General features: G+C 36.9%; 1 long non-coding RNA gene and 1 pseudogene across 1 annotated transcript in view; one reads left to right on the top strand and one right to left on the bottom strand.

Annotated features, from left to right (window-relative positions):
- Positions 1–14,164, top strand: part of LOC115941324 (uncharacterized) — a 47,324-nt gene that overhangs the window by 31,332 nt on the left and 1,828 nt on the right. The window contains exon 2 of the long non-coding RNA XR_004076090.2: positions 13,465–13,575. This is a non-coding gene — a long non-coding RNA (uncharacterized LOC115941324). The remainder of the gene's footprint in view (positions 1–13,464; positions 13,576–14,164) is intronic.
- Positions 9,449–10,134, bottom strand: LOC145723280 (translation machinery-associated protein 7 pseudogene; annotated as a pseudogene).

Raw genomic sequence — 14,164 nt, 5'->3', positions numbered from 1 at the left:
TGCCCTTTTGGAGGAAGCCCTTTATGCAACCAGAATTATCTGGACTTTTTTTTTTTTTTTTTCCAAAACATAACTCTGCAAACAGACCCTGTGCTGTACTCTCTTCCAAAATATTTGTGTTTGAGACATTTTATAGAAAAATTAATCCATGAGCAAAAGCGAGTTTGTACAGGTAGATATGTTTGCTGAGAATTATTGAAAGGAATGTCAACACTGGCTGAGCCAGTCACTCAAGTCAGAGGCTTGTCCTATGGGGCAGCTGCCATATAATGAGGCTTAAAACAGGATGAACTAATGTGGAGTTAGTAACTCATTTCTGAACTCTTAAGCTCACTTGCTCAGCCTGTTACCTATGAAATTGTTTTTTTGAGCTATCTTTAACAAATGTATAGACAAAACCAATTCTGTTAAACACCATTTAGTCATAATCACCACTGACCTTAAATATCTTTTAAGGTGTCTATGTATGATCAAGTTTTTTCTCATTTTACTGTTGAAGAAAGTAAAAAATAGGGGGTTAAGTGACTGGATCTAGTTACTCTGTTACACTGAGTAAGAAAATGAGATAGTTGGGAGAAACAAATTTATAAAACTTGTAGCTTAATATTGGATCCCCTTAAAACATCCTAAATTAAAATTTTTCTTTTCCTTCAACAACACATGTTTATTGAATACTTATTTGCAAGATACCATGCCATATGTTAATGACAAAAGATGTAGATACTAGCTGCAAGGATCTTGTAGCTGTGGAGATCCTGGGGATAATGGTATACTTAGAAAGAAATAAAATGAGTCAGTGTATGTTAAAGATGGTTCTAATGTACAAATACTATGATCAAGCATGTCAGGGTGATTAGGAAAAGGATTCTAAAAAAGGTGGAGATAAGATATGAGATAAGATCCTTCTGTACCATCCTCCAGACTGGTAGGTAGAAATGCATGCTGGTAGGAGGGTTCTGGAGACAAGGTGACCGTTTTGGTTGAAGAAGGGATTTACATAGGGTAATTGTGGGAGCTTCTCATCTAGAGGTTAGTGAGCCCGACTGCACAGTCTTCAGTAACAAACTGAATGCAAACCTTCTTCTGGAAGTTACTAACAAGCTCCTGAAGATTTGGACAGCAAATGATAGCTTTTCAAAAAATATTTATGGAGTGACAATTATATGTCAGACACTATTCTAGTATAGGATGCAACATCAAGTAAGACAGAGTTGGCACTGTCACCAAGCTTGCAGTTTAGTGGAAACAGACAAGTGGACAGGCATCTACAAAATAGTATGATAATTCCATAATGAGACAAGTATAGGTAGACCTGGAAACACATAGAGGAAGGAGCCCTAACCCAGGATTAAAGGATTAGGAAAGGCTTCCTGGAGGAATGTATTGTTGAACTAAGTTTTTCAAAACACATGTTTTACTTTCTCTGAAGAAATAATACACTCATATTTTAAATATCAAACTGTTGTCAGGACAATGAAGTAGTTGTAGACCTGGCAGTAATGAGCTAGTGATACCTACCCCTCAACCCCTTCCCCTGATGAAGTGGTGTCAGAGAAAGCCAGATAAAACAGTCTTATAACATCATAACATCATACCAAATATCCAAATTTTAATTAAAAAAATCACTCGTCATATCAACAACCAGGAAAATCTCTTACTGAATGAGAAAAGACACTCAAAAGATGCCAAAACTGAGATGAAAGAAATATTAGAATCATCTGCCAAAGATTTTAAGGCCACTCTCATAAAAATCCTTCAGAGTAATTATGAACATGCATGAAATAAATGAAAAAAACCCCTCTCAACAAAGAAATAGAAGATATAAAGAAGAACTAAATGGAAATAATGCAACTGAAAAATACAGTAACTGAAATGAAAAGCTCAGTTGATGTTCTCAACAGAAGAATGGGGAGGTCAGAGGAAAGAATCAGTGAACTGGAAAATAGATCAATAAAAATTACCTAATCTGAACGACAGAGAGAAAACACACTGAACAATATAAACAGAGCATCAGAGACCTGTGGGACTATAACAAAAGATATAACACAGTGTCAGTAGAGTCCTGGAAGAAAAGGAGAAAAGGCAAGATTTTAAAAGTACTTGAAGAGATAATGGCTGAAAACTTTCTAAATAGAGCAAACAACAAAACAAAGCCCAAAACTTACAGATTCAAGAAGCTGAGCTAACCCTAAAGAGGATACACCAGAAGACACAGTAACATACATCCTAGTCATACTTGTGAAGGACTAAAGACAAAGAAAATACTTGAAAGCAGTGAGAGGGAAATGACACCTGACCTATGGGGGAAGAACAATTTGAATGATGGCAGATATTCATCAGAAACTGTGGAGACAAAAGAAATGAATACAATATCTGTCTTAAGTGCTGAAAGAAAAGACCTGTCAGTCCAGGATCCTATACTCAACAAAAATATCCTTCAGGAATGAAGTAGAAATTAAAACAATTTTGGATGAAGGAAAACTAAGAGAACTTGTTGTCAGTAGACCTAACCTAAAAGAATAGCTTAGGAAGTTTTAGTCATCCTTTCTTTTTCTTTTCTTTCTGCCAGAGAAATGATTTTAAAATAAATCTTAGAACATCAGGGAGGAAGGAAGAATATGGTAAGCAAAAATATAGGTAAATACAATAGACTTTCTTCCTGCTCTGGAGTTTTCTAATATATTTGATAATTGAAACAAAAATTGTAACACTTCTGGGGCGCCTGGGTGGCTCAGTCGTTAAGCGTCTGCCTTCGGCTCAGGTCATGATCTCAGAGACCTGGGATCGAGCCCCGCATCGGGCTCCTCGCTCTGCGGGAGGCCTGCTTCTCCCTCTCCCACTCCCCCTGCTTGTGTTCCCTCTCTCGCTGTGTCTATCTCTGTCAAATGAATAAATAAAATCTTTAAAAAAAAACTATTAAAAAAAATTGTAACACTTCTGACAAGATTCTCAATGTACATAGAGGAATTATTTAAGATAATTATAATAAAAAGAAGAAGATAAAAGTATAAAACAGTGGTAAGGTTTCTACACCTTACTCAAACTGGTAAAAGGACTAGTAGACTATGTTGTGTATATATCATGTAATATATCAGAACAACCACTAAAAAGGTCTGTACAAAGAGATATACTCAAAAATACTATAGATCAGAATGGAATTGTAAAAAATGTTCAAGCAATTCATAGGAAGGCAGGAAAAAGAAAACAAATGAAAAATAAAACAGAAAACAAAAAATGACATGGTAGGTATAAGCCCTAATATATCAATAATTATATTAAAATAAGCTGTCCAAATGCATCAGTTAAATGACAGATATTGATAGAGTGAATTGAAAAACATGATCCAACTACATGCTGCCTATAGGAGACTCACCTGAAATTTAACAGTATAGCTATGTTAAAAATAAAAGGATGGAACAAGAGATATTATATTAACATTAATTGAAAGGAAGCAGGAGTGTCTATATTAATATCAGATAAAGTGGATTTCAAAGCAAAGAAATTTACTAGGGAAAGAGAGGGATATTATATAATGTAAAAGGGCCAACCACCAAAAAAATCCTATGGCAATCTTAAATATGTATGCACCAAACAACAGAACTGTAAAATATGTGAAATAAAACCTGATAGAACTAGAAGGAGAAATAGACAAATCTATAATTGTTTATATATAATATAAATATATATTATAAATAATATATATATAAATATAATTTAATGTCTCTCTTTATAATTGATAGAAAAACTAGACAAAAAATCAGCTAAGATATAGAAGAACTCATTAGTACCATCAATCAATTTGATCCAATTGGTATTTATAGAATACTCCTCCCTGAAACAGCAAAATGCATATTCTTTTCAAGTGCCCATGGAGCATATACTAAGATAGATCATATCCATGGCCATAAAAGAAACCTCAACAAATTTAGAAGACTGGAAATCATACAGAATGTGTCCTCCAACTGCAATGTAATGAAAGTAGACATCAGTGACAGAAAGATAAGCATGGGAAATAAACAACATACCTCTGAATAATCTGTAGGTCAAAGAGAAAGTTTCAAGGGAAAAAAATATTAAAAAGTAAACTGATAAAATGAACTGAATAAAAATGGAAATGAAACATCACAGTTTCTGAAAGATAGCTAAAGCAGTAGTAAGAGGGGAATTTATATCATTAAATGCTTACATTAGAAAATAGGATAGGTTCAGGGGTGTCTGGCTGGTTCAGTTGGAGGAGTGTGCGACTCTTAGTCTCGGGGTCATGAGTTTGAGCCCCATGTGGGCTAGAGATTACTTAAATGAATAAAACTTAAAAAAGATAAAAAAGGAAAGTAGGATAGGTTCAAATCAATTCTCCAAGCTTCCCCCTCAAGAACCCCCATCCTCCCCCCAAAAAGAGCAAAATAAACCTAAAGCAAGCAAAAGGAAGAAAAAAAAATAAGAGCAGAAATAAATGAAATTGGAAACAGAAAAAAAAATGGAGAAAACCAATTTAATAAAGAGCTTAATTCTTGAAAAGATCCATAAAGTTGATAAATCTCTAACACAACTGATTAAGAAATAAAGAAAGAAGAAACAAATTACCAGTAACAGGGATGAAACAGGGGATATCACTACAGACCCTGCACATACTGAAAGGATAATAAAGGAAAACTATGAACAACTGTACATATAGATTTGACAACTTATATGAGATGAACAAATTCCTCAAAAAACACAAACTGCCATTCAATATTAAATAGTTATAATGGCATATAACTATTAAAGATATGGAATTTGTAATGGAAAACTAAAACTCAAACCAAAACTCTTCAAACAGAAATTTTCAGACCCAAATGGTTTCAATGGAGAGTTTTACCAAACGTTTAAATATGAGTTAACATCATTTCTGTATCATCTTTTCCAGAAAATAGGAGAGAAGACAGTATTTCCTAATTCATTTTATGAAGCTAGAATTACCCTGATCCTAAAACTGGACAAAGATAGTACCAAAAAAGAAAACTATGGAGCAATGTCCCTTATGAATATTGATGCAGAAATCTTTAACAGTATATTGGCAAATAGAATTCAGCAATATACAAAAATAATTATACACCATTTCCTAGTAGAATCTATTTCAGGGATGCAAAATTGGTTCAATATTAAAAAATCAATCAGTGTATTCTGTCATATTAACAAGATAAAGAAGAAAAATCATATCATATCAATTGATATAGAAGAAACATTGGACAAAATTCAACATTTATTCAGGATAAAAACTCTTAGAAAAATAGTGGTAGAGGGTAACTTTCTCAACTTGTTAAAGAACATCTATGAAAAACTTATAGCTAACATTATACTTACTGGTGAAAGACTGAATATTTTCTGTCAAAGATCAGAAACAAGACAAAGATACCTGCTCTCACCACTTTTAACTCAATATAGTGATTGAAGTTCTAACCAGTGCAATAAGGCTAGAAAAAAAGGCATGCAGATCAGAAAAGAAGAAATAAAACTGTCCTTATTTGTAGGTGACATGATTTTCTATGAAGAAAAGGAATCTACCAAAAAAAAAAAAAAAGAAAGAAAGAAAGAAATACCCCAGAACTAATAAATGGGTTCAGCAGGGTAGGAGGTACAAGATCAACATACAAAAATCAATTGTATTTCCATATACTAGCAATGAACATATCGACACTAAAACTAAAAATATTACACTATTTTAAATCATTTAAAAAAATACTGAAGGTGCAAATATAACAAAACACGTATAGGACTTGTGTGCTAAATAAAATTACAAAATGCTGATGAGTCAAATCAAAAATTAATGGCATGGAGCAACATATTCTCTTTATGGATTAGAAGATTTGACAAAGTGAAGATGTCAATTCTTCCTAAATTGATGTGCAGGTTTAATGTACTCCCTATTAAAATCCCTCCAAGATGTTTTTGTAGATAGAGACAAAATTATTCTAAAATTTATATAGAAAGGCAGAAGAACTAACATAGATAGGACAATTTTGACAATGACAAAAAGCTGGAGGATTCAGTCTATGTGATTTTAAGACTTATTATTTAATAATAGTGACCAATATTGTGTACTATTAGTGGAGGAATAGACGTATAAATCAATGGAACAGAATAGAGAAGCCAGAAATAAATACACATAAATATGTTGAACTTACTTTTGACAAAGGAGGAAAATCAATTTAATGGAGGAAAGACAGCCTTTTCAACAAATAGTGCTGGAGTCATTGGTCATTTGTAGGCAAAAAATAAACCTTGATCTAAGCCTCATACCTTATACAAAAATGAACTCAAAATGGATCATGGAGTTAAATAGAAAATGTAAAACCACAAAGCTTTAAGAAAAAAAAGGAAAATCTTTAGGATTTAGGGCTAGGTAAACAGTTCTTAGACTTGGCACTAAAAGCATTATCCATAAAAGGAAAATTTGATAAATTAGAATTAATCAAAGTTAAAATATTTCTTTTTTCTCCATGGAAGAGCCAATTGATAGAATGAATAGGTAAGTTACAGAATGAGAGAAAATATTTAGAAATCACATATCTGACAAAAGACTAGTATCTAGAATATATAAACAATTCTTAAAACTCAATGGTTAAAAAAAATCCAATGAGAAAAAAGCCCATGAAGAGACATTTCACTAAAAAGGACATATAGGTGGAAAATAAACCCATGAAAAGATGTTTAACCTCAGTAGCCATTAGGGAAATGCAAATTATAACCACAATGAGGTATCATTTATACCCATCAGAGTGGCTAAAATAAAATGACGTCAAATGCTGGTGAGGATGTGGAGAAACTGGATCATTCGTTTACCACTAGTGGAAATGTGAAATGTCACATTCTGTCTCTAGAAAATATTTTGGCAGTTTCTTAAAAACAAATAAACAAAAACAAAGCCAAAAACTAAGCATGCAACAACCATATGATCCAGCAATTATACTCTTGAATATTTATCTCAAGGAAATGAAAACTTAAATTCACATAAAAAAACTTACATGAATGTTTTATAGCAGCTATATTCATAATAGGGGGAAAAAAAACTTTAAACAACCCATATGATTTTAATGGGCTCGTGGTTGAAAAATGGGTCAATAGATGAACAGGTACATCCACTCCATGTAATACTATTCGGCAATCAGGGAATGAACTATTGAAACCTGCAACAACGTGGAGTTTTTCTCCAGAGAATTATGTTGTGTGAAAAAAGCCAATTTTTCAAAGGGTTACAAACTATATAATATCTTTCATATAGCATTCTTGAAATGACAAAATTATAAAAAAGGAGAACAGATTAATGGTTGCCAGGGATTAAGAAGGGGCCAGGGGTGGGAGAGAAGTGAGCATGACTATCATGGGGCAATATGAGAGATCCTTGGGGTGATGGAACTCTTCTGTATCTTGATGATATCAGTATTAGTCTCTTGGTTCTGATACCATAGTATAGTTTTGTGTGATGTTACCATTAGGCAACACTGGGTAAAGGGGTTATCTTTACTTGGTTATCTCTGCATTGGGTTATCTTGGGTTATCTCTGTATTATGTCTTAAACTGTACATGTATCTATAATTACCTTAAGTAAAAAGTTTAATTTAAAAAATTAAACATTTTTGAGTTAGCCAAGAGGAGAGAGTAGAGAAGGGCATTCTAGAGGATGGATAAATGGAACTGCAACTAGGTCTACAAAACTGGATGGAGTGCAGGACATGTGTTGGGGTGGTGGGTGAAATAAGGCTGGAGTGGTCAGGCCAGGCCAAATTACAAAGTTAGAAAGAATTCTTTGTCTAAGGAATTTGAAATTTTTATTTATTTATTTTTTAAAAAGATTTTATTTATTTATTTGCCAGAGAGAGAGAGGGAGAGTACAAGCAGGGTGAGTGGCAGGCAGAGGGAGAAGCAGGTTCCTCGCTAAGCAAGGAGCCCAATGTGGGACTTGATGCCAGGACCCTGAGATCATGACCTGAGCCGAAGGCAGATGCTTAACCATCTGAGCCACCCAGGTGCCCCAGGAATTTGAAATTTTTAAAACATATGAAGAGCCTTTGAGGAATTTTAAGTAGGAGAGTGACACAATCATATTTTTGTTTTCAGTGATTATTGGAGGATGACAGGAAGTCCAATTAATAGACAGGGGCAGACAGATGAGGGGGAGATGTGGGATTAAAGTCTTGGAGGCATTGATGCGGTATAAGAATAGAGACTGAGAATAAAGAGTAAGAAAAGTTGGGAAGGTGCAGTTTGGAAGTGGATATGAGGATTTTGGTTTAAAAGGTGGAATAGTTCTGGAAATAGCAAAGAACTGGATTTGGAATAGCAGTAGATTGCTGAAATAGAGTGGAGGTCAAGGAACTGTGATGTCAGATAGGTTGTGCACAAGGACATCAGATTCACCTAGAACCTTGAATGATGACAGCACTAGAGAAGAAAGGAAGGTAATGAGATGATCCAGAAGCTCAAATCTGTAAGAAATACAAGTAGTGGAAAAATGAAACAAGACGAAACCAGAGAGGGACACAAACCATAAGAGACTCTTAATCTCAGGAAACAAACTGAGGGTTGCTGTAGTGGAGGGGGGTGGGAGGAATGGGGTGGCTGGGTGATGACATTGCGGGGTGGTATGTGCTATGGTGAGCGCTGTGAATTGTGTAAGATTGATGAATCACAGACCTGTACCCCTGAAACAAATAGTACATTATATGTTAATAAAAAAAAATATATATGTAGTAATTAGAAAGTCAATAATAACAATGGCAAGGGAAGGAGTGGGAGCTACAGACAGATGATATAACCCTCAATAGAGGTGTGTTTATACAAAGGTGGAGGGGTAGTAGTCTGAAGGCAGCAGTGTAGAGCAAGAAAAATGTGATGGATATCCCCATCCCCCCCCCACATCATATGGGCAGAAGGACAGTGAACAACCCAGGATCGGAAGTGGAGATAAACAGGTAGAGGGAGTGTTTGGGGGAAAGGTGGAAATTCAGTGGTGGTTGACAAAGAATGAGGATCCCACAGAGTAAGATGAGAAGGGCTGATGGATTTGTCAATAATGGGAGGATGAAAGGTAGATTTGGGGTGAACAGAGAACTGAACTGGGTGGGGGCGGGGAGAACAGAAGAAAGAGCAAATGACCAGAGGAACTTGCACTTTGGGTCCTGGCAAAGGATGACAGTTAGTGACAGGCATGGCTGAATTAACTGGCCTCAAGATGCTGCCTGGATTTCTGCCATCAAATGACTTTTTAGCCTGGCAGAAGCATTAGGCCCTGGTGGTGTCTGAGACAGGATGACATTTGGTGTTTGTGTCCCAGTCAGTAGTTTGTAGCCTTCAGAAAGCAGTTGGTTTCTGCTGTAGTAAAGCCCAGTCCAATGATGGGAAGTCAGTTAGGCCAACATGAGACTAAAAAGAATTACCGGCATTGGTAAAACTCTGGCTTTGGTTATTTTATTTTATTTTTTTTACAAAAGTTTATTCTTAAATGTACAACAGGATCTAAGACAACACTTCATTCCAGCTCTAGGTAGCAAGAGATGCTATGACAGGGAATCCAGATGTTTAAACAGGAATGGAATTAAGGATCATCATTGTCTTGGGCACAAGGAACAGCTTACTTTTTGCCATGTTTCTTAATTCCAACTGTGGCCAGGGGGCCCTTCCCCACGGCCTTCACTTTTAGCTCCTCGAGTTTCTTCTGCTCCTCTTTCTTTTTCTGCTTGAATGCCTTATCTTCCTTGTCCATCTCCTTGGCCTGCTTCTTGGGCTGCTTCAGGGGCTTCTTCTTGCCACCTTTGCGGCCGGACATGGCGCCTGCCGCCCCTTCTCCAGACCCTGCCACCGGAAGTGGAAACTCTGGCTTTGGTAGAGAAGGTTGCTATGGTTAAGTTCAGGCAGGCTTATCTAACATTTGAGGGACCTGGAGCAAAAGGACAAATGGAGGTCCCTGGCCTGTGGTTTACCCTGTTGTCTTCTCAGCCCTGGCTTTGCTCTGCACCAGGAGGAGTCCTGGGGAATCCCCAGTCTATGCATCCAAGTTTCATCCACTAAATCCTGACAGCTGTCTTGTGGCTGCCATTCAGGCCCAGAAGGGAGGACACTGTTGGCTAGGTTTTTGCTCAGGAGGTTTGTCCTGGGAAATTATCCAGGCAGTCTGAGTACCAAGAACCTCAGAATTCCATGGTTAATGGATGGTATATTCTTCTAAATGTTTGCATATATTGTACAATAATTGCTTTCTTTAAAACATAAACATATCATGGCTATGTTTATCAGTTGGTATGCATAGACATACAATGTATTTTAAATAGCATAATTTTTGCTAAGTGATGGGGTTATCATTATTTATTTAACTAGCATTAAGATTATTCCTCTTTTTTTTCCACTATTACAGTGTTGGAATTTGCCCACTCATTTCACATATGCTTATTGAACACCTACTGCTTTAAACTATAATGAACTTTGTGTCCTTTTAGCAACTGAAATTTTGGCTTTTATCTGTTACAGCAGCTTAAACTTCCCAAATTAATGCTTTTGGTTTTCTAGGCAGATAATCATATCATCTGGTAAGAGTATTTTAGTTTTGTAAGGAACTGCCAAACTGTCTTCTAAAGTGGCTGTACCATTTTGAATTTCCACCGATGACAAATGAGAGTACCTGTTGCTCCACACCTTTACCAGCATTTGGAGTTGTCAGTGTTTTGGATTTTGACCATTCTAATAGGTGTCTGGTGGTATCTCGTTGTTTTCTAGTCCCATTTTGACACTCTATATTCTAAATGAAAGCTGTCTTTGTCTTGAGATTCCTTAAATACTCTAGAATTATGTATTCCACTTTCTCTCCTGCCATATACTAAGAAGCAGAATGAGAATAAGGAAACCTTGGAACAGAAGGAAATGCAATAAATAAGTTTAGGCTTGTGGGACAGGACTGTGTGTGTGTGTGTGTGTGTGTGCACGTGCACATGTGCTGAATAGGCCTTGCACCTCTGCTCATTAATTCAGAAATCCCTCTAACTCTAGAAGACAATTCAAATATATATAGGGAGGTTGGTAGAGTAATTGAGGATCTGTGAGAAAACTTGTGTCACTAGGGCTCGTGAATTCATAAACTAATTTATCATCTTTTTTATTATTTAATGAATAGGAATTACAAGGAGGGTGAAAGTTAATTAAATGAGTTTTTTAGGAAGAGTAAGAATGGGGGGCTGAAGAGAAACCAAGGGTATCTGGTAACTTATTATAGCATCTTGAAAACTGGGTAGGTAGGTTTTGAGACCCTTTTATATGAGAAAATATACTTGAAGCAAAAATCATGCAATATTCAAGAGACTTTAATTTTAGGAAGGATTGTGTGATAGACAGAATGATGGCCTCCCAAAGATATCCATGCCTTAATCTCTAGAACCTGTGAATATATTACCTTCCATGGCAAGAGACTTCGCAGATGTGATTAAATCTTCAGGTGGGGAGATTATTCTGGATTATCTTGTGGGTCCACTGTAATCACAAGGGTCCTTATAAAAGGGAGGCAAGAGGGATGAGTCAGACAGAAAATGTGAGGACAAGAGCAGAAGTCAGAGAGGAGAGATGATACACTGCTGGCTTTGAAGCTACAGAAAATTGCCATGAGCCAAGGAATGCAGCTCACCTCCACAAGATGGAAAAGGAAATGGATTCTCCCATAGAGCCTCCAGAAGGAATGCAGCCAGGAAAACCCATTTTAGGCTTCTGACCTCCAGAGCGATAAGTGAATAAATTTGTGTTATTTTAAACCACTAAGTCTGTGGTAATTTGTTACAGCAGTAATGGGCTGTTTTACCCACAACCCTTCTATCACCAAATGTGTGGGTTTTCCACACCAAGCAATTCTCCAATTCTCTGTGGATACCAGTTGGGTGTTCTACAATTTAGTTCATTTCTGACACTAACTACCCAGAGTTAGTACAGACTCCAAAGATTTAGGGCTCAGACTCAAAGACAGCTCCCACTTCAGATGCCCGTCTCAAGTCCCAGCTGCATGTACTGCAGACCAACTAGTTACAGATTAGGGGTTTCCATGACCCCCCCACCCCCCTCAGTTTCAGTAGTTTGATAGAATGGCTCACAGAACTCAGGAGAGTACTTACTATTACCAGTATATTTTATAGAGGATATTATAAAGGATACAAATGAACAGCCGGGTGAAGAGGTGCATTGGGCAAAGTCTAGAAGGCTCCCCAGCACAGAAGCTTCTGCCCTATGGAAAAGGGGTGCACCACACTTCCTGCATGTATTCATCAAATCAGAAATTCTCTGAACCCTGTTGTTTAGGGTTTTTAAGGAGGCTCCATTACACAGGCATGATTGCTTAAATCAAAGCTCATTGGTGATTAACTCAATTAGCTGCTCACCTTTCCCTTGAGATGGGGGAAGGGGCTGAAAATTCCAACCCTGTAATCACCTGGTTAGTTTCTCTGGCAACCAACCTTCATCCTGAAGCAATATAGTAGCCCACAAAGAGTCACCTCATTAGCATTAATTCAGGTATGGTTGCTGGAGGGCTGATTATGAATAACAAAAGATATTCCTTCTTACCTCTATCACTTAGAAATTCCAAGTGTTTCAGAAACTCCTGTGCCAGGAAGGGAGATGAAGATATGTATTTCTTATAATCACAATATCATAAACAGCATTAGGAAGTAAAAATTGTCTTAAAGTTTGGTTTCAGGCAAAATAAAATAGAAAAATCTATTAGTGTGAGCTCTTGGAAACTTGATAAGTATGTTTTGTTTATTTGCTATTTTCAGTTATTATATGTTGAAGTAATAGAATGGCTCATTGTGACTACCAAACTCAAAATAGGGGAGGAGAGGAAAAAATAAAACAAGATGAAACCAGAGAGAGAGAGAAACCATAAGAGACTCTTAATCATAGGAAACAAACTGAGGGTTTCTGGAGGGGAGGTAGGTGGGAGGATGGGGTAACTTGGTGATAGACATTAAGGAGAGCATGTGATATGAGCACTGGGTATTATAAAAGACTGATGAATCACTGACCTCTACCTCTGAAACCAATAATACATTATCTGTTAATTGGATTTAAATAAAAAAATGGAGGAAAAATAGATTGGATTAATGAAAGTAGAGAGATACCAAGACATCATGAAGGGGATCTATTAGTGTCTGATAGGTCCCTAGGTGTTAGCAAGTTGGTATTGCTGAGACTAGAGCTCAAGCCTCTTCACTGATGAGGACCCTGTACCTGTTATTGATGTATTGCTTCTCAGCTCCAGTTCTACCCTTTGTTGTCCTGCTTGATAGCAGAGATGGATCTTATAAGCATTTCTTTATTTACTTCCTGGCACCATGTTAAATTTTGTCAGTAGAGGGCAAAAGAGGAACACTTGCAGGTAGGGGCTTCTCTTCCAGTTGCAGATGTATTTTTCCCTCCTTCTTGTTCCTATGGTGCTTGGCCATCCTGCTGCAGGACACCCCATGGAGATGACCTTCAACAAGTGTCAGTGGTATCAGCTGCAGGCAGCTTCCTGGAAAGCTGCTTTCCAGTGAGTTTATTACCACCCTGGTGGGTGCCTTCCAGGTAAGTTCTGTGGGTACCTCCAACAGCTTCCCCGTGAATTCCACAGCAGCCTCTGATGGCAGCTTCCTAGTGAGTTTCATTGGCATCCAGTCATGGTTCTCTGCCCACCAGCCTTATCCTAGGGCAGCCCAGAAACTTCTCTGCCATCCAGCAGGCTGCAACCACAGCCCTCTAATCAGGTCTGATTTCAAACCTTGGGGAAGGGACCCCTTCCAAGTGTGTTTCTTCCTTGGGTTCTCTCACTGAGACCTTGGGTAATCTTAAAGTTCTCTTTTGGTAGCTAATTTCCTGTAAATAGTTAACAATTACTTATAATAATTATTTATATTAAGCCATCCCTGTTCAAATTTCTGTAGGGTTTCTATCTCCTTTGATATTAGGACATGAAGCCAAGAAAAAAATTCATGTTCCACATGGGGCTAAATTCACACTTTATTATCTCTTCTCTTCAGAATCCTTATCACAGTTATGTTTCTTTTGGATATTTTTGTTGTTGTTCTAACATGGATTTTGATATTGCTTACAAACATTTCCCCAGTACATATTGTATACTTGCAAACTAGTCAGAGTGTCTAAAAGCAGTGCACAA

This window comes from Leptonychotes weddellii, chromosome 9 (genome assembly GCF_054177405.1).
Source record: "Leptonychotes weddellii isolate Sample4059 chromosome 9, ASM5417740v2, whole genome shotgun sequence".
NCBI lineage: Eukaryota > Metazoa > Chordata > Mammalia > Carnivora > Phocidae > Leptonychotes > Leptonychotes weddellii.
The sequence above is the reverse complement of the archived record's forward strand: the minus strand, read 5'-3'. Positions and strand labels throughout refer to the sequence as shown.